Genomic DNA, 18170 nt, shown 5'->3' on the forward strand with positions numbered 1-18170 from the left:
AACAGGAAGTCCGCCTCCAGTTTTTGTAAATAGATTGAAGCAAAAACTTTACAAGCTAAAGTCTGGAAAGTCGTATATAAAGGTCTAAATCTCCTTCAGTTATTACCACCAAAACCCCTCTTGGAAGCAGGAGAAAAGGGGGGGGGGATTTTTTATTGTTCAAGCCTGCAGGAGAGAGTGTAAAGAAAGATAAATTCCCACCGTCTCAAACCTGGGAACGGGGTGTCAGAGACAGAAATTTATGGAGAAGTTCATTGTCTGTGAATGGAACGTCTTTTGACAGATAGTTAAAAAAGAGAAACAAATTGATTCCAATGTTGCCTTTTGAATTCAAAAGAAACAAAATATTTGAAAAATGAAAGTAATTTTCTTTTGTTGGTTCTGCTTTCAAAAGATGGAGACAAATAGAAATTGTCTCCTCTAGAGGGAGCTTGTTAAATTGTTGCTGGAGTCGATCTGGGGATTTCACAGCTGTGGAGATTAGGATCGTGAGACCAGACTCTGACCTTGAATAAAAATGTGTTTAGAAGAAGTTTTGGTGCTTGCTTTTTGCAAGACAAGCGCTTTGCTGGAGCAGATGCATGAGAAGATGGATTTGATGACTGTTGCAGTCAAAAACTTTGGACAAACGGCGAATACCCATATAGAAACCATTCAGGAACCAACCCAGGAACCTGTTTTGACAGGGCAAGTGCAAGTGCAGAAGATAATGGAGGAGGTTGCTGTTGAACCTCAAGTAACACAAATGGAGAGACTCGAGGCCTTGCAGGAGCATAAGCCGCTGTTCTTGAAGTTTGAATCTGGAGTGGACCGGGGGGGTCTGGAGTTGTGAGGGCTCTTAATTTTGGAGGGACTTTGAAACATGCTCTTAAATACTTTCTGGATTACAGCGTTGACTGTGGGGAATGGGACTGTGGGGAATGGGCTGATCTGCTGAGGGGAGATGGAGATATTTTTGGATTGGAGTTCCCCCGAGGCCTACCCCCCAATGAGAATGGAAAGAAATTAAGAAAAAGATCAACAAAAGACAAAGTAAAGTGCAGGTATAAACAAGAAGATGATCTGCAGAAGGGACATGGAAAAGACTTAAGAGCCTCGGACATAAGATCACCAGGCTGATGGACTAGATGGAATGGACAAGAAGGACTGACAAAACCCGAGACCAGGAAGAAGAGACATTGGATGAAGATTGGAAGAAAGTTTTAAAAAAATTATTTTGAGAATTAGTCTAAAATTAACGAGTATTAGGAAAAATGTTGGAATGAAACTATTTGGCTTTAGTAGAAATGATATAAGGAGTCATGTACAAATAAGTATTAAGTTTTAAGGTTTTTTATGGTAAGATAAAGTTAAAATAAATTAAGGTAAATTGAATGACAGAATATAGTGAAAGATGGAAAGGATTTGCTGAGTTAATTAATAGGTTAGACCGTTAAGATAAATTATATAACAAAAATTGAGAAAGATGGAAAGAATTTGCTGAAACAATTAATTAAATTAGAATACAAAAAGGGAGGTGTGAGGAGGTCGATGAAACAAGTAAATGAAAGATAAAGATATGGAACATTGGATGTGTGTTTTAATATTATTGTGTGTTTTTTTGCTGTATTGTATTGTTTTTTATGCTTTTTTAATGTATTGTAATGTATGTCTTGTCAAATTTTTTGTTGTTTTCTTTTCTTCTTTTTTCTGTAATTCTTAAACTTCTAATAAATATTATTTTTTTTAAAAAAAGAGAGGAAGGTACCTTGGTTTACAAACTTAATCTGTTCTGGAAGTCCATTCTTAAACCAAAACCATTCTTAAACCAAGGCACGCTTTCCCTAGTGAGGCCTCCCGCCGCTGGTGCCCTTCCACCGTTTGGATTCCATTCTTAGACCGAGGTAAAGTTCACAAACCAAGACACTATTTCTGGTTTTGTGGAGTTTGTAAACCAAATCGTTCTTAAACCAGACTGTTCTTAAACCAAGGTACCACTGTATATGCAAATTATTTTATAGTGCAATAAATTGCTTGAATGATATTCAGTGGCATAAAAGTGACAGCTTCAGGATGCACTCAGGTCTCAAAGTCAAAAGATTCTGAGAGGAGAACCAAAGGTCTCCTATTGTTCACTCCGGACTTCAACTGCAGACCAGCTGCCTTGCTTCCCAGACATTCCTGCGACCTCTGATATTAAAGATTCTTCACCTCGCCTGCCTTCCTCAGATTAACAAATGACCTTTATACAAAACGTGTGCCCTTTGTGATTTGTTGGAATTGTTGCAAGGGTTGTTTATCTGTTTTGTCTTGTTTTTATTGTATGTCTGATGAAAAACTCCCGATTTGGTAACTGCCGAGTACATTCCATGAAAAAGCCCTGTCCTCATGCAGACAAAAACCTCAGCCATCCAAGTTAAGGGCTACACACGCAAGGGCTGCTTGAGCCCTGCAGCCTCTCTCTCCTCCTTATCCCTCCTCCAGCTGTGAAGTTTTGAAGTTGCCTGTTTCAAACGAACAATAAGCTAACATTGACCACAGCGTGCCTGTCGATGATAGCAGTTCCTACAGTAAACAGGGCTCATAGCTACAAAGGTTATCATACATTTTACAGAATGCTAGATGCTAGTCTTGGTAGATCTTGAAGTTAGCTTTAAGACTGAGACACAATTCACAGAACTGTAGAGTTTTAAGGGACCTCTGAGTCATCTAGTCCAACCCCCTGCAATGCAGGAATCTCAACTAAAGCACCCATTATAGATGGCCATCCAACCTCCACTTAAAAGCCTCCAGTGAAGGAGAGTCCTGGCTACAGGTGGTAAAATTACTAGCTGAGAAACTGAGGTGTTTCATGGAAAACAAATGATTGGTCAGGACTGCTTGGAACTTGCCATTTCCTGGGACCCATCTCTTTGGCCTGATTCAGCGGGGCACTCCTAAAGTTCTTAAGCAATAAGAATGACCTGGGCACTCAGGTTCAATGAACAAAGGTAAGTTATGCCTTCACTCTTAAGAAAGTCCAAACACACAAATTTGCTAAATAGCTTCATACACACCTGGGGTGGGGTGGGGGAGGTGGAAGTGACAGCAATATATGGAAGTGACAGCAATATGTTTTGTAAATTCTGCTAAGATACTTTGATACCTAATAGGAATGGATCCTAGGATTACCTTGTTATCTGAAATAGTCAATGAAATCGATATAGTTTAGTTTGGCAAGAAATCTTGGCTACCAAAATACCATTGCATGCCTCAGAATAGGTAGAAAAAACCACAATTATTTATTTCTTTTTATAGGAATTTATACTTCACCTGTCAATAAAATTTCCAAGACTGCTTAAAATAATTAATACATATCAATTAAAAATATACAAAAATATTCTAGGTACAATAAAACTATTATGAGTAACCTGGTCGACTTCCAACCTAGTCCTAGTGTTATGAAAGAAAAACTTAGCTCTATCTGCTTTCTCCAAGCCATGAGTAATTTTATAAACTGTCATCATGTTGCTTCTTACTCACCTTTTCTCTAAAACTAAAAAGACTCAAATGCTGAAACATTTCTTCCTAGGGGAGTCACTCCCATCCTCTTGATCATTTTGGTTTCCCTTTGCTGAACCTTTTTCCAACCCTACGATATCCTTTTTGAGGTGAGACAACCAGAACTGGATACAGCATTCCAACTGCGATCACACCATAGATTTGTATACTGTAGTGGCATGATGATATTGGCAGTTTAATTTAATGATCCCTAGCATAGAATATGCCTTTTCCACAAATGGTGTACACTGGGGTGACATCTTCGTTGAGTTATGTACTGTGACCCCAAGGTTTCATTCCTGGTCAGTCACCACCCTGGGAGCGTAGCTGTGAAATCAATATCTTTTTGCCCCAACGTGCATCACTTCACAGTTGTTACACCGAGCTGCACTTGCCACTTTGCTGCTCATTCTCCATCTGGAGCTCCTCACAATCCCTTCTTTTGAGTTGCAGTCCAAAATATCAAGAGGGCACCAGGCTGGGGGAAGCTTCCCTGCCCCACAAAGCCGTATGCTCCCTTTATTCTTTCCAACACTACCCTGCCTGTAATGTATTTAAAGGCAAGGTTGTTTTTCTTCTTAAGGACCTGCGAGTCAACCATTATGCCCTAGAATCAGGAGGTTTATCAACCAATTCAGCAGACGAACTGGCAAAAAGCACCTCCAGTTTCCGTGTGGAGCCAGCACACATTTACCTACACGTGCACTAGGCGAAATGGATCCCCTCCCCCACCCAGAGATTTAACTGCTGCAGCGCCTGGAAAGTGACCTGAATCCTAAAGGATGTCAAGCTGGTCAAGCAACTCACTAACTGAATAGCTTAACAAGGCATGGCCAAAAGGCAAAAATAAGCTCAATGATTTAGCTCCACAACAGGAAATAATTGGAATGTATGCAGAAAAAGAGCAAGAGAAAGTATGGTCCAGGATCTGGCCCATAATAGTTTACATGTGCCACCCAAAGAAATGCAGTCCTTAACATGAAAATGCTCTCCTCTCCTGGCTCAGAGGTGTTAGGTTTTTGCTGTTTCCCACTGACCTGTGATGACCCTTCAAGGGCTCCCCTTCACCAGCACATTTTGAATTTCAAGACTGAAGAGGACAACTCTCAGTCTCCTCTACTCAGCATCTCATGTCCTCCTGTCCTCCTCCTCCTCTTCCACCTCTTCCTCCAGCAGGTCACTCTGATGCCCACCCAACAGCCATCAATTGCTCCAGCTTGTATCCATGATACCCTCTCCCTCCTCCTGCCTGGATTTAGCCCCTCCCCTTACATTATCTGCCAAGAGGCAAAGCAAGCTCTTCTCTTTATGGGCTCCTTCTTAAAACAGCAGCTGGAGGAATCCAGGGTAATCCCTGCAATGGGAGAGAGATTTGCTGCAAAAGCAGCTCTGGCACAGCTGGAAGCAGTTAGGGATTTGCACTTCCCACCCCTCAGCAAAATCCCCAGAGCGGCTTACAAAAGGGGGACTTGGGGCAAGAAAAATCACTTGAAGCATCTCTCCCCACCCACTCACTGCACCTCAAAAGCTATGTATGCTGCTGCCACTAACCACATCTGGCTATGGATTATGGATATTTAAACGGCTCAGATAGGCAGCACCTTCTTGAAGTTGGTTCTGCAGTACTGGCAAAGAGACCAAAACCACAACACAGCCACCATGCATATACAAAAGCTAGCATGGCAGGGCATGCCTCAACACGCCAGTTTTCTCTGCGGTGGGAGTTTGTTAAAGGGCATCAAGTCCTCTAGATCTAGATTGAAGGTGGGCAGAAGGATTCAGGCAATGCTTTTTTACTCCCAGTTGTTTAACAATATTAGCCACCCCACTCCCACAAAGTATATTGCAGTAATGGAGAACGCTTGTGATCACCACAATGGATTTTTACATGGAAGGACTGTGCAGTCCATCCAGTTTTAGTACTCAGGAGAAAATTCTTTAATGCGATTTCTTTTGTAACAGTCTGAAGCCTGATTCATATCTTGGGGTTCTTTTAAAAAGAAGATAGCAATGACTGATGGAGAATGTGACTGGCTCCTACGTACAGTCACGGTGGCTAACCGGCTCTTATTCCAGGACTGGAAAGAACAGCCACCCTCTGCCCAGTTCAATAGTGCAATGGCTTGAGGATGTGACTTGACTGTGTTGCATATGAGGAAGCAGCTTTCCACAAATTAAGACAAGATGGAAAGGTCTCAGGTGTATCAATCTCATATATGGACATGTTTCCTTAAGGCTGTATGAAGGACACTCTGGAAGTCATGTCAAGTGACTGTGCACACCCTCCTCAACATTTTTTTTACCCACCCGCCCAGCACTCAAAGGGTTACCTGCATAAAACATCAAAAAGAAAAACTTGAAATGAATTTTTTAAAAGAGGGCGTTGGCCAAATAGAGTGTGCCCAGAAGAGGAAGACCAGGATGGTGGCCAGGGACCCCTCTGAGGAACAGTGGAAAGAGCTGGGCTATGGTTAGCCTGGCAAAGAGGGGTTTCCAATGGGAGTGGGGATCCCATGAGAGCTGCCTAGAACCAAGTGGCAGAAATTGCATGGAAGCAGGTTTCAGCTATGCTAATGGGAAAAGCTATTTTTCAATAGGGGAACAGGCTGTCTGTGGCTGGCTGGGCCACCTGCCAGGGAGCCTTCACCTGGATCCTGCATTGCAGATCTGGCAAACAGCATGGGGTAGGGCCAGAGGGCCTTCAAGGCCCCTTCCAGCTCTTATTTTATTACCCCAATCTGCTATCAACAACATTCTCTATTTACAAAAGACTTGGTGCTAACAGCAGTGAAAGTGGAGATGCCTAAGTACTGGAAAAGTGCCTTGGGCTACGCAATGCAAAGCTGGATCTTGCAACTTTGGCAGGGTGCGGTCAGCTGAAAAACCAAATTAACATGATGATTCCACAAGCAAGACAATTAAAAAATAATAATGGTTCCAGTCTGTCTCATGCATAAATAACAGGATGCAGAACCTCTTTTCCCCCATCAGCAATCTGTCTTTCGGGAAACTCCTTACATAGCACATAGGATAACCACGTTTCTTTTGACACTTCCAAAAGTAACTCCTGATTCTACAGAGCATGTTAAACGACATTCTAAGATTAGCTGAATCCCTTTTGCATGCTTTGTACAGGTGTTGTGTTTGTTTACAAATACTTATTTTCAGTGGAGCAGGCGGAGAACAGAGGAAGATCCAGGAAACTACTTTGATATTGAGGAAGATCCCCGATAACATCAAGAAACACTGGACCAAGCTAAAAAATCCATTATTGCAGCCTGTGAACAAACTATTGGATACCAAACCAAGAAACTGGTTTGATGAGAGTGACAGTGAGATTGACCATATTATTGACAAGAAAAGGAAGGCCTTTCAAATCTGGCAAAGAGATAGAAACTGTGCCACTAAGAAAAAAACCCTATGCCAACGCTAATGCCGAGGTTCAATGAAGAACCAGAGAACTAAAGAACAGGAGGTGGATAAAAAAAAAAAAAGCTCAAGAGATCCAGTACTTAGCTGACACTTATGATGCACAGAGTTTCTTTAAGGCCACAAAGACCTTCTATGGGTCAATAAATCATGGCATAGGCCCCCTACTCTCAACAGACAGTACCACACTTCTAAAAGATAAAGAAGCTATTGCACTGCACTGTAAAGAACATTGCCAGCATCTCCTTAGCTGCAACTCCCCTGTAGCTGCTGAGGTCCTCTCACAAATTCTCAAAAACAAATTAGAGATGAGCTTGCGGTATCTCCAAAACCATTAAACAAATGAAAAACAACAAAGCCAGCGGACCTGATGGGATACCTGCCATAGTCTTCAAAGTGGACAGAATTGTGCTTACACAACTTTGCAAGCTCATCATAAAAATCTGGGAGAGAGAGGAGATCCCAGCAGACTTTAGGCATACCAAAATTATCAGTCTCTTTTTTAGAAAAGATGATAGAACGGATTGCGGAAACTATCGAGGCATCTTGATTATTAAGCTGCAGCTGGCAAAATTCTTGCAAGTATCTTAACAAACCATCTCCTGACAATATCCAAAGCTACCCTTCCTGAATCCCAAAATGGTTTTGGACCTTCTAGGGGGACAGTGGACATGATTTTCACAGCTTGACAGCTTCAAGAAGAATGCACCCATTGTTCCGATTCAGCACTAAACCATGTGTTTTCCTGGGGGAAAGCAGTGTGGCAAATGGAGGTGTAGATGAGCCCAGAGTCTGAGCCTGTTGTCAAGAAAGATGCACTCAGGATCGCCCTCCATTCAGGTGAGAGCTGCAGCAAAAGAAAAGAGGCTAAGAAAGGAAGTGGCCCTCAAAAAAGGAAAAGCAAAAATTGGGCCTGGTCTAAATTGGGCCTTCTAAACAGCCACCTTATCAGAGCAACTACAGGCATTTCCTGCCCTGGGATGCAGGGGTCATGTTGACGGCTGCTGACCAGAATCAGCTGCACTGGGTACTCTCAGTTCTTTTGCTTCCTGAAGGCTCAATCCAGCCTCCAGCATGGAACAGGCTTATGGTGATTACAATGCAACTTTTCTGCTCTTCTCCATCACTTTCATGAAGAATCCTGGGAGCTAAAACTTGCTCTTAAATGCAGTTTGATGCATTCTGGGCCTACTGCTTCATTATCAGTTTGCCCTCTCTCTCATTCCATATGCTGGACACTAGGTGCAAATGAACTGTCCCCTCATGCAGACTGGATGATCTGGCCTCGCTGCCCTGGACTTCCTTCTTCTGTCCAGCAAGAACAGAGGGGATGGCTCCTTTAGGCCAAATGATTTTGCTGGGTGCCAAAAGGGAAGCCCTTCTTCAATTTTCATTCCGAAAACATGTGTTTCCCCAATATAAGCACTGAGCTTGGACGTCTGGTAGGGAAGGGGTGGTGGAAGATCACAGAGGGTTAGCAGCCTATAACAGTTTCTACAGAAACAGTCACCTTCTCCAGAGGGCCCATGCTGCATACTGAATCCATTGTGCCATCACTTAAGAGGAGGTTCCTCCTTTTTCTCATAACAGTTGCTGCAAACAAGCAACACTAGACTTGATCGTGCATCTGGCATACTTTCTGTGAGGAGGAGGAACCCCACCTCCTTTTCATGGTGCTGCACTGCAGCAAGAAGCAGCTCTGCTGGAGCCGTTGAAACCCTTCCATTGGCTGGATATCAGCCTGCGGACTCCACCAGGTGGAAAGGAAACTGCCAATTGAGGGGGAATTTGAGCCAACCACAGATAAATCCGAGGCAGCTTGGCAAGGCCTTGGCCCAGGGAGAGAGAGAGGGCAAGTGGGGGGGGCAGTCAGAAAGAGCGTCTACCAAGAGGGATGGGGGGAGGCTGACCTTGAAGGACCTCTGGTCAAATCCAGCTGCAGGGCTCTTCTTATAGGATGCGATACAATATGCAGATTGGCACAACGATAAAATGGAAGAGATGGAGGAAGCAGATTCTTCACCTTCAGCTTCATAGAGAAAGAGTGGGCTATAGAATAAAATGTATTATTAGGATTATGAGTAATTATTATTTTTTTATACTGCCCTTTATCTGCAGATCACAGGGTGGTTTACAACTTAAATAAAGCTTATGCTGAAACAAACCCTGACATTTCATTTGCATGGAGTTCCTACACTGAGTGAGTGGGGACCGGCAAACAGATTGAGATGTGGTGCTGGCCAGAAGGAACTTCACACACCAAGTCGCTTTAGAATTGGAACAGTCTCATTCTAAGAGAGGATTACACTCTGGTAATGTTTTCAGCTCCCTCTTTACTTAAAACACTCTCTGACTGGGGGCAGGAGTTACAATGCAAGTAAGGGGTTTGAAGTAACCGTTGGTATTTAAACTTTCCAATGAAGTCACTTTTGCAGGCTGACCACATGATTCAGGCTTACTCCACATCCTCCTGTGTAGATGAACAAGGCTTGGCTGCTCACAGAAGCAGGAGGCAGTGGCGGTGGCAGCCAAACCGAGCCAAGAGCCTACGCTCTATCCACAGGAAAATCAGGAGACTGAAGAGAGGCTGCATGAATAGCAAAACCGCAAACCTCACAGTACCTGAAGGAAAGTGGCTGCTAAATGGGCAGGAACCTTTCCCATGTGCCCCCCTCATTCCTCAGTTCTCTGTGCTCTTGAAAGGGCTCCTCCTCCTCTTAAGTCTGTGTGGGCCAATGAAACCAATAATGAAACCCTTTTAAAAGGTTTCTGGACAGAGAGTGAGTGCCTGGGGATTTTCATACATATTGAGAAGTTTCAGAAATCTGGGCCATACATAGTAACACTGCCTGAGTATAGATTTCTCCAGCTCATTTTAGATGATGATGATGATGATAATAATAATGTTGTTGGTGGTGGTGTTGTTGTTGTTAAGTGAGTTGTGTCCAACTGGATTATCCTTCAAGTTTAACTGTTGCAATTATAATTAACTGCCCACTATATCACACTGGGCACCACAGAACAGAGATTCAATTGTACAGTTTAAAGTACAGTGGTACCTCGGGTTAAGTACTTAATTCGTTCTGGAGGTCTGTCCTTAACCTGAAACTGTTCTTAATCTGAAGCACCACTTTAGCTAATGGGGCCTGCTGCTGCTGCCGCGCTGCCAGAGCATGATTTCTGTTCTCATCCTGAAGCAAAGTTCTTAACCAGAGGTACTATTTCTGGGTTAGCGGAGTCTGTAACGTGAAGCGTATGTAACCCGAGGTACCACTGTAATTTATGCAGGTAGAATGTGTGGCTGCCGCTGTCCAGCGTGAGCTTTTAACATTTTCATTGTCCTCTCCTCTGGAGCTCTGGCACACAGATCTAGAAAAGGGGGGGGAGGCACCTATATAGTCAGACCTAACGACCCCCGCAAGAATCTGCAGCTAAAAAACGATGACTTTGTGTTGCACTGAAGTTAACTAAGATGGCTCTTGTGCCATCCAGATCTCTACAAAAGCACTGCACATAAACAGATCTGCGTGCAATGCAGATCACACACTTGTCCATCAGTACCCCTAGAAGCATTGTCTCTCACACACATACAAAGAGCAAGGAGGCCTCTTAACTGCAACAGCAACTGAAAAGACCAAATACGAATTTGGCCATCAACTGTCTTCTCGAGAACCTGACCTCTGGTTTTGCAGGCCATGCTCCAAAGGCCAGAAGTACATTTTGCACTTTTGTTGTTGGCTCCCTTGCACTCCATGCAGATGTAAGATTTGCAATTTAGATGTCACATAGAAAATAAAGAGGCAATTAAAGTGAGGAAAAACTTTGAACTCTTTTCTTTTCCCCTCTCAGGTAAGAACCCTGGGAAAACTTTTACTGCACCTCAGCTAGCCTGTGAAACTGCCTTGGGGCTGGATCTACGAACTTAGCCATCCACGAATGGTTTAAATTGATTATTTAAAAATATGTATTTGCTGCTTTTCTGACATGGGTTCAAGGCAACTGCAAACAACTGATGAACCACAATTTTTTTTAAAAAAAACGTTAGCTAGAGGATGTTCTCAGCCATTCAGAAAAAACTCCCAAGGAGAAATCCTAGAGCAGCCTTCCCCCATCTGGTGCCCTCCAGATATTTTAGAGCACAACTGCCATCCGCCCCAGCATCATACACCTGTGCTGGTGAGAACTGATGGGAGTTGTAGTCCAAAAGATACAGAGGGCACCAGACTGGGATAGGCTGTGCTAGAAGCAGGCAAGGAAAAGTTGTGACAGTCCTTTCAAATTATAAGAAGAACAAAGCCTCAGCTCCAGAGGGAGAGAGTGCCGTCCTAGCAACAGATGCTCTAATGAAGCAGGATCTGGTTGGGTAAACAAAGAAGGCAATAGAGATGACTTGTGTCAGAGGCATCTGCGTACTAGACCATGGGAATCTTTATAGCTTAAGCACGAGCACCTTGAACTGGGCCAATGAGCTGTGGTGCCAACCCCTCCTCTGGAACTGAAGGAGGAAAAGATGCTCCTTGCTTCTTCCCTCTGACATTTAACAGATGGGCTGCAGAATTTTGCATCTCCCAAGTCATCACCAAGGGCAGCCCCACATGAAGCATACCAAAGCAGTCAAGCTTAGCAGTTGCAAAAGTATGGGTCAAAGTGGCAGGCCCCATCATCCAAGAGGAGGTGAAGTGTGCACAGATGCTCTAGAAACAACAAAAATCCAGAGACAATTCAGAAAATTCCTGAGCAGCTCAAGTTGGCTGCTGCCTCCTCAGTGCAGGTTTGGTTTGCAGCCCTTGGCATCGTCAGGAGCACAGCAGGCTCCAGAATACCCCACGGCTGCCAGTCTACAGTGGTACCTCAGGTTACATACGCTTCAGGTTACAGACGCTTCAGGTTAAAGACTCCGCTAACCCAGAAATAGTGCTTCAGGTAAAGAACTTTGCTTCAGGATGAGAACAGAAATCGGGCTCCGGCGGCGCGGCGGCCCCATTAGCTAAAGTGGTGCTTCAGGTTAAGAACAGTTTCAGGTTAAGTACAGACCTCCGGAACGAATTAAGTACTTAACCTGAGGTAGCACTGTATATTGATGGAGCAACAGCCAGCTTGGTGTTACACAATAACTTTTCTCACACTCTCTAAAATGTCTTTGCCTTTTACATCTTGTAATAGGTTTCAACCAGGATTTTAATTAAAAGAAACCACCAGGCTTGTTACTCTGCCATGTACGCTTTTGTGCTTGGGATCTTGCAGATTTTATCATGCAGTGACTTCAGGGGTTTTGGTAACATGATGTGTGTTGCATTGCCCACAAACTAAAACAAGTGTGCTCATCAACTTGCCTATTTTCAACTGCAAGTCTGAACTGGCTCCTGAGTCTAAGATGGGAGCCAACTGGGTGCTAATATTTTTTCATTAAAACCCTTCCAGCCCAATCCTTGAACCTGCAGTCTGAGAAACTTGACAAGGTTGGACCCCCAACTCTTTGCAAAGCACACCATGTTACACAAACACAACAAGTGGGAGGCTATGCCAACAGTGCAGATATGTCAATAAAAGAATATTTTATACTGTGCTGTTTTAAAAGCAGCAATGGGCACACAAGTGTTTCCTTCACTAAGCACTTCTGTTCTGGGCCCACATCCATCACAGAAGCATCACATAAACTATGCTCAGAGATTAGGATGCAGTTGCCTCACAGCTTTGACTCCAACCAACTTATTGGGTGCTATCCGATGCAGCTCCGGGGCAGTCACAGAACCTGCTGTCTGGCTCAGAATTTGGCATCCTGGAAAAACCTGAGCTTTAATTTAAAGGTCTCCAGCCACATGTCGCTCTCCCTGGACCCTCCTAATTTCATTAACCCTTTCCTTGGTTTCCCTCAATATCCATTTAGGAAATCTAAATCATGGAGCACTACAGGAAACTGTTAAGTGACAGCACAGGAAAAACTTTCTGGGAGCAGTAGCAAGCGCAGCATGATCAAATTCAACATGTCTGCAAGTGAAAGAATATCTAGAAAATCTTACTCAAGTCGTATTTAATTTCAGGAGAGAGAATTACTCAACAATGAAGGATCTGTAAAAGAGATGTTACATGGAAGAATTAAAATCCATTAAAGAAACTTGGAGGTTCTTTTGAAACGACTATAGCAGAGGCTCAGATAGTATGTATCACAGAGGAACAAGATACAGATAGGTAGCCGTGTTGGTCTGCCATAGTCAAAATAAAAAAATTCCTTCCAGTAGCACCTTAAAGACCAACTAAGTTAGTTCTTGGTATGAGCTTTCGTGTGCATGCACACTTCTTCAGATACACTGAAACAGAAGTTGCCAGATCCTTCTATATAGTGAGAGGAACAAGAATTCAGCATACTGCATAACGAAGCATTTTGTCTATATATTCGTTTGATTTAAAATCCTCTTCATCAAATAATTCAGTGTTGGTTTTAATTGAACATTAATAATATTATCATGGATTAGATATGCTTCATTCACTCACTTTTTAACTGGTCTTTAACTAACTTATGCAAAGCCTTTGGGGGGGGGAATGAAATATTTGTGCAATAGTGCAATACAAGAAGGTGCAAATTCAAAAATATACAAGCTGCCATTCTACTGCATCTACTGACAGTCAACTGCAACTCTGCCTGGGGTTATGGAAGTCATAAGAATGGGGGGCGGGGAGTGCAAAGCATATTGCCCCTGAATGAGAACAAAAAGGAACACAAACCCTGAGCAGACAAGTGCATACTGCAAACAGCAAATGAAGACATTTGAAGTGTTATTTCCTAAAGGCATAAAGACCAATTTAAATACCTCAGGAAATGGAAGCCAGCCAAGGCCATGATGGCAAAGGGCTGCTGGAGAGCAGAAATTGCAGGGAGAAGCTGTGTCAACTCTTTCTATCTGTCTTCACTGTGCAAAATGCTGGAGAGAGAAACCCATCGGAACCAGCTTTAAATAGCAAGCCTAGTCGCTATAGGCAACAAGGAATTCCATGCTGGCAAGTGAGTGGGCTGGTGGGGAGAGAGATCACTGCATGGCTTGGTTTTTGTTGTAGACACAGAGGAGAGGGAAGCCAAAACAGAAACACAACAACAGGCTAGCGGAGGAGCAGATCTAAGCCCACTTGCTTTCTGTGCTGAGCTGTGAAGAAAGGTCAATTCCCTTGTGGCTACCAGCACAGAAAGCAAATGGGTTGGCCCAATGGCTCAAGGGCAGCAGAATGATCTCTCCCTCCCTCCCTCCCCCCCCCCCAGTCTGCTTACTAGACAGCCGAGAATCCTCCAGGGCAGGCTGTTAGCAGTCTCTTAGCAGACTAGAAACTTTTGTGAGCTCATTTACAAGGCTGACCTGAAACACAGGTTTCGGTGGTGCTCTGTATCAAGATGCAAAAATTTGATACAAGTCACACAGTTAAGAAATCGGAGCTCTTTTAAAAACTAGGCCTCAGGGTCATGCAATGAAGTTTACTGACAGCAGATTGTTAAGTAAGGATAAAAGTCCGTTCAATCACGCAAAACAAACCATCAGTTATGGGCATCCCCTCACCTCAAGGGGCAATGATTGCCACTGACGTAGGCCTTCCCTCTGTAGGTTTGTCTAACATCACAGTTAAATGAAACCTCTACATCCAGAGGCAGTCTACATCTGGACAGCAGGTGCTGGGGGCATGCAATGTTGCCATCATGTCCTGTTTGTGGGGCTTTTCTTTGAGACTCCTGGCTGACCAGTGCTGGGAACAGAGAATGAGATGGGGCGGGTGGACCCCCAGTCTGGTGCCCTCCAGATGTTTCTGACTGAAACTCCTCCCACCCAGCACAGCTGTAGGATGCTGGGGTCAAGCGCAGCCCAAAACACCTGGAAGGCAGGTAGTTGAGGAAGGCTGCCGTCAGATCCATCTTGTCCTGTACTGCCTACACAGACTGGCAGCAGCTCTTCCGGGGCTGGACCCGGGGTCTTCCGCTCCAGTACTCTCTGCCACTGAAGTGCCCTCAGGAAGCAATCCGATCCCCTTTCAAACTCTTGGGCACCGAGAGAGGTGCTGCCTCTAACTGCTCTCAGCTGCGGCAGGCAGTCCACTCTGCACATGCCCAGAAGCAACCGAATGCAGAGGGAACAGCGTGGCAAGGTAACACGCCGGTTACAGACCGAACTTTACCGATTTCGGGGCTGAGGAAGTCTCCGTGGGGGGCAGCCGGCAAGAGGCCCGGCCGGAGGCAGCCCCTCTTTCAAGCCAGGAGCTGGAGGGATCCCGGGGGCACAAGCCACCCGGCTCTCCGCGTTGGAGAGCCCCCCTGCCAGAATAGAGATCCCGGCTCGGCTCGGCTCGGCATCCCGGCAAAGCCAGGTCGGAACCTGGGACCCCTCACAGGCAGAGCTCCTCTGGGCTGCAGCCGGGCGCGCAGAACCCAAGGCGGCGGCGCCTTCCCGAGTGGGAAAAGCCCCTGAAAGCGCGGCGGCGACCGAGCGCCCCTTTGCCTCGCGGAGCAGGAGAAGCGAGCAGCAGCAGCCCCCGGCCGGGCCCTCCCTCGGCCTTTGCCACAGCTCAGCAGCCCCTCGCGACGCTGCGGCAGGCAGGCGGTCCGCCCCACTGGGCTGCGCTGCGGGCCGGGTCCACTCCCCCAGAGGGCCGGAGAGACAAAGGCGGCGGAAGGAGCTGCTCGCTGCCCAGCCCCGCGCAGGCCTCCTCTTCGTCGTCGTTGTCGTCGTCCTGCCCCTTACCTGCTTCTGCGGCCGGCGGCTGCCGCGGGCCCCATCCATGGTGGGCGTTGGGGGGATTCAGCGGCAGCGGGCGGGCGGGCGGACTAGCGACACCGGGCCCAGCTCAGCTCAGCTCAGCCCCGCTTCACCAGGCGGCGGCAGCGGCCTCCTCAGCAGCAGCGGCAGCGTCGTTGTCCTGCCGCGGGGCTCCTGGCTGCTGCCTCCGCAGGCGCCCCGCCGCCCCATCCTCAGCGCCGCTCCGCCGGCCGAGCTGCGCGCGGGAAGGAGGGAGCGAGGCCGGCCGTCGGAGGGGAGGGGAGGAGGGGCGGAGACTCCGCGGAGGGGCGGGGGGCTCCCAGCTGCCTCGGCCCCCCGGGCGGGAAGAAAAGACCGCCTCTTCGCCCTCTCGTCAGCTTCGCCTCGGCGGTGGGAAAGCGGAGGGAGGGGGCTGCCGTTGCCTCTGTGACCGGGTGGGCGCCGCTGCGTAGCTTAGTCCTAGCCCTGCGGGACGCGTCCCCGGGGCTTTCCGAGATCTCTGCCCCGAGGCATCTAGCAAGGGCACCGGGAGGAGCGCGCGCTCTTTCAGGGCATCGGCGCGCAGCAGGTCTTGTCGCCTCGGATGCGCTACCCGTGGCCAAGAAAGCCAGGCTGTGAGCTTCCTTGCAAGGCGGCGTAAACCGACCTCCGAGGAGAGCGGATGGAGATAAGGAAACTGGGGTGCGGGGAGCTCGGTGTTTGTGTTTGCTAAACGGACAGCTCCTCTAAAAGGTGGGGGAGCTTTGAGCCACTCACCCCCCCCCCACCCCGGGGGTTGGCTGTTTATTGAACTATACGGATTTGTTTGCAAGGAAGAGCATTTTCCCGGCACTTTCCTTAACCCAAAAGTCTCAAAAACCCAAATCCGATCTTGGGGGGAGGGTTTGGTTTAATGTGCAAAACCTCCTAACCTGCAGCAATTGTGAGGCCCGAATTTGCCAATGCCTGATTGAGTTAGCGACAGTCTACAAGCGTACTGCCTTCATCGAGTACTGCCGAACTCATGTGAAGTTGTTGCAAAGCTGCGTGCTTCCCCAAACGAACAGCAATAAAAAGAATGGTGGGGGGGGGGTGCAAGCAAATCAATGAGCAGGTTGTTGCCTGGAAGCACCCATAGTTGATCTGGGAGTTCTTGAGCAATCAGCAGACTCCCCCGCCCCCAAATGCCCACTTTCAGTGTTCAGATTGTCCCATCTTATGGAGCAATAGCCAAGCTTGCTACCGCGAGGAGGGATGTCATTCATTATTTGTCTCTCAACTCTTTGGACAGCTCCTCCAGCACATGGTTAGCACAAGAGACTTCCGACACTTGTTTCCCCACGTGCACTTATACATCTCCTGTATTACATTTCCTGTTTCCAGAGTGAGTTCAAACATCAATTGTTCTTCCCAAGGAACTCTGGGAATTGCAGCTCCGGGGAGGGGAGCTCTCCTAACAACTCCCAGTACCTTTATAACACAACAGTTCCCAGAAATCTTTGTGGGAAGCCATGATTTTCCAAGTAGTGATGTATGGAAGTGAGAGCTGGACCATAAAGAAGGTTGATCGCTGAAGAATTGATGCTTTTGAATTATGGTGCTGGAGGAGACTCTTGAGAGTCCCATGGACTGCAAGAAGATCAAACCTATCCATTCTGAAGGAAATCAGCCCTGAGTGCTCACTGGAAGGACAGATTGTGAAGCTGAGGCTCAAATACTTTGGCCACCTCATGAGAAGACTCCCTAGAAAAGACCCTGATGTTGGGAAAGATTGAGGGCACAAGGAGAAGGGGACGACAGAAGATGAGATGGTTGGACAGTGTTCTTGAAACTACCAACATGAGTTTGACCAAATTGCGGGAGGCAGGGGAAGACAGGAGTGCCTGGCGTGCTCTGGTCCATGGGGTCACGAAGAGTCGGACATGACTAAAGGACTGAACAACAATGACCATTTAAAGTAGCAAGATGCTGTTTTAAATGTATAGTGCAGATGGGACCTGAGAATCATAGCCCAGAACCTACACACTCTCACAAGTCCACAGACAGCCTGCTCTGCCCCCCTGAGCAAGCTAAGGGGACCCATGAAGAGCAAAGGCTTCAGCTCAGTGGCAGAGCACCTGATTTGCAAGTAAAAGGTCCCAGGTGCAACTCCTGGTTCAACTCCTTCAGGCAAGGCTGAGAAAGCCTCTTGATTGAAGACTTGAATTTTGGGCTGTACTACTCAAGGCACAGGGATGGCTGCCAGGGAGGAAGACAGAGCATAACACAAAATTGGAACAAGTATGGTCATGGTGAGGCTTTTTCATACCAGAAAAGTCTTAACCTGTTGAAATTCTGCCTGCCATGCAGCTGTTCAAGGTACAAAAAAACTGGTTTTCCCCAGCACCAACCTAAACCAAAGCCTAGGCTGTCATCTTATACTCGCTTACCTGGGAGTAAGCCTCTTAAACACAAAGAGACTTTCTTTTGAATAGACATCTATTATGGTGCTGCAAGTTAACAATACAGTAA

General features: G+C 46.3%; 1 protein-coding gene across 2 annotated transcripts in view; it reads right to left on the reverse strand.

Annotated features, from left to right (window-relative positions):
* The window catches only part of ST3GAL2 (ST3 beta-galactoside alpha-2,3-sialyltransferase 2), a 37083-nt gene extending 20794 nt beyond the window's left edge, over positions 1 to 16289 (reverse strand). The window contains exon 1 of one of the 2 annotated variants that reach the window (XM_083515114.1): positions 15666 to 16289. The gene's annotated coding sequence lies outside the window, so the exon portion shown is untranslated. Of the gene's footprint in view, positions 1 to 13757; positions 13864 to 15665 lie in introns of those variants that run through there. The other variant, XM_083515115.1, reaches the window with a different exon arrangement.
* Positions 16290 to 18170: the final 1881 nt, after the last annotated feature.

This window comes from Podarcis liolepis, assembly GCF_965112155.1.
Source record: "Podarcis liolepis genome assembly, chromosome: 7".
Taxonomy (NCBI): Eukaryota; Metazoa; Chordata; class Lepidosauria; order Squamata; family Lacertidae; genus Podarcis; species Podarcis liolepis.